The sequence below is a fragment of the Mirounga leonina genome, unplaced genomic scaffold, assembly GCF_011800145.1.
Source record: "Mirounga leonina isolate KUSES-001 unplaced genomic scaffold, KU_Mleo_1.0 Mir_114, whole genome shotgun sequence".
Taxonomy (NCBI): Eukaryota; Metazoa; Chordata; class Mammalia; order Carnivora; family Phocidae; genus Mirounga; species Mirounga leonina.
This window is the reverse complement of record NW_023270265.1, coordinates 5,965,511-5,968,504: the sequence shown is the minus strand read 5'-3', so window position 1 is coordinate 5,968,504 and position 2,994 is coordinate 5,965,511. Positions and strand designations below refer to the sequence as shown.

The 2,994-nt window shown below is 44.9% G+C and overlaps 1 non-coding gene across 1 annotated transcript; it reads right to left on the bottom strand.

Annotated features, from left to right (window-relative positions):
• Positions 1-902: 902 nt before the first annotated feature.
• On the bottom strand, positions 903-1,009 carry LOC117998874. Its single transcript, XR_004676114.1, has one exon. It is a non-coding gene; the product is annotated as a U6 spliceosomal RNA (small nuclear RNA).
• Positions 1,010-2,994: the final 1,985 nt, after the last annotated feature.

Here is a 2,994-nt window from a genome sequence, read left to right as displayed (position 1 = left end):
TTTTAAATGTTGGTAGATGGTAGGTAGTAGAGTGAGTGAGCTTACGTTATGTTTCTATTGAACAGCCGTGGTCTAGATCATTCACCAGCCTGAACACCTTCTGTTTGTCTGAGCTCCAGCTTATCAACATTCCACTGACCCATGGTCTGGATGCTGTACTCAAACTGACACATCCTGAGGTTATTGGGTTGTTTTGCACGAGCTTGAGGAGCAACCACATCATATCAACCCCATTGTCTTTTTGTCACCTGATATTCATTAGCTCTCCCCTAATGTCCACATGTGTGGTCTAGATTTGTGAGCTGTTACCATTGTTCAGACAGTAGAGTTTGCCCTCATCAGTTTCTCCTGCTTGTTTCAGCCCATTCTTCCTGCCAGTCAGGGTCTCCCCTGCATCTCGACTCCATCATTCAACATCTCTCTCTCAACTTCACAGCTTCCTCCTGTTTGATAAGCTTGCCCTCGTGTCTTCGACGGGGGCAGCAAATAATTGTTAAAGGGGACAGGCCACATCTAGAATAGAAAATAGTAAGGAGCCACTGACACGCTGTCTACAATCAGGAACTGTTTAAAACAGAGTCTGATGAGTCCTTCTGCTGGAATGACCTACATTCATTTTTTTTTTTCAAATGGTGTTATAGAAAAACATTTAATGACACGGAACATTGTCCTTAATGTATTTAAGTGCTAAATGCATGTAACATAACAGTATATAAAGAATACTATTTTCAAGTATATATTTACATAAGTAGAAAAAAGACTGGTACACAAATATATCAAAATGTTAAACATGGTTATCTCTCAATGATGGAACTGAAATCACTTTTATTTTCCTTGCAGAATGTTCTGCTTGCATCATCTTGTTTAATACTTGGGATCACTGGCATTTTATTTAATTTTTTTAAAATATGGAATGCTTCAAAAATCTGCATGTCATCCTTGTGCAGGGGTCATGCTAATCTTCTCTGTATCGTTCCAATTTGAGTAAATATGCGGTCAAAGCAAGCACAGGATCATTGGCATTTTACAAGAGACGGAAACCGAGTCTCAGAGAGGTTACCCAGTCTGTCCTGGGCCCCTCTGCTGAAGCACAGGGCCCTGGGGGATCTAGTCTCTCGCTGGCAAAGCCTCAGGCCTTCCCCCAGACCCACTGCTGCCCTCCTAGGGGGTGGGGCCCGGAGGGTCTTGTAAGTACAGGATATCCAGATTTCAGCAAAATGTCTAATTATAGCCTATCTTCCTAGTTATGCTTTAAATCCATTTGCCTAGTTGACGAAACGGCTTTAGCTTTCTTTCCTCTCTCTCCCACAGAATCATGCTCCTCCTCTGTATGAGATCACCCCTGTCAGCATATAAACAAGCTCTTCAAAGAAAAAACATAGCCTTCCCTAACCCTATGTTTCCCTCCAGAGACCACCCCACTTCTCTCCTTCTTTTTACAACAAAAATCCCTGAAAAAGGCACATACAGGAGTATTCAACAAACGGTACCAATTATTAGGTACCCCATCAAACATGGCAATGAGGTGATGGGGTGGCCAGCTTGGCTCTGAGCCCATGTATCAATGCACAGAGCACTCTGCCATTTTACACCTGACCCTTCTGGCAAGTATGAGCTGGGGTGGCAGGAGCAGCTTCAAGCCCATGGCTCCTGGTGCCCAGAGGAAATCTACCCAAAGAATACAATGAGACCCTCGGGAACCAAGCCCCAGAGCATACCCCATCTCTTTAAGAACAATAGCAACAGAACTAGTCAGAAAACAGAAAAGTAGTCAAAGACATAAGAGAAGACAATCTTCTAAAATAAAGACAGACCCGAAATTGCAGATGAAAGAGTAGTTTGTCCTCCCAGATTAATTCAATTAGAAGTCAAGATCCCAGTGGGCAGAGTAATCGGGTCAGCTACCCGGGGACACAGTCTGGCTGCCTCCATGCTCCTCTTTGTAACAATCAATGTCAAGAGATGGAAAACCACCCCTTACAGAATTCAAGGGGGTGGGGGCAAGCAGAATGTGACTCCAAATTCTTATTAACCCAGCCGAGGTGTCATCGTGTATAAAGACAACAGAGAAGTTCTCAGAAAGGTAGTACCCATCAAACCCTTCCTAGTGATAAAATCTAGCCAACCCATAAATGAATCCAAAAGAGGTAAAAAGAAGAACTTGTGAGTACAAGGGCTATGCTCTACAAGACTTGGCAGAAAAAAAAAAAAAAACAAAAACTGAATGCAGTTAACTACAGAGCAAAATCTAGGAAATGTGACAAACTGGGGTTACAAGAGAACTTAACTAGTATAGGCCATGACAATGCCAACATCTGAACAGAACGAACAAAAATCAGAAGGCAGAGGGAGAGGAGGGAAAAGTGGAGGAAGTCTGTGCGTCCAGAATCCCTGCTGCGTGATGGGAGGAGTCAGTCCTTTCTATGGCTGAGCTCTGTTGGTAATTTCGCAAACATTGTGCCGTCAACTCCTCAGGCTCTCCTGGCCTCAAAGTCCTCCGGATTCAGCTTTACCCACAGTCAGTTAAATGACTTATCCATTTCTTGAGAAACCAATTTTCCCAAATTCAGCTCACTGACCAGGTTCTGATTAAAATGCTAGATCTAAACAAGCTGGCTAAAAGAGCTCCAAGCATCCTAAGAGACGGGGTCGGGGGGGTCTCCCCACCTGAGATCTTGTCCTCCCCCCAACTCTGGGCTGCCCCCCATCCAAGCCCCGCCATTCTGCTCAATAGACCGCTTTGCCAGTTCCTGTACTCCTCAACATCCCCACCCTCCTCACCTCCCCTTACACCTCTGACTCCCTGCTTGAGGAGAAGGGGTCCATTCCTCAGTGCCCACAGCTACCTGGAGACCACTGTCCCCCTGCGAACACTCCGGAAGTCTCTTCTGCCACTCCCCAACCTCATCACCATCCTCTTCTACCATGTTTCCCAAAATATGGTCCACAGATACTAATCCCACAAAATGTTCCACTGAATAAGGGCACCACAGT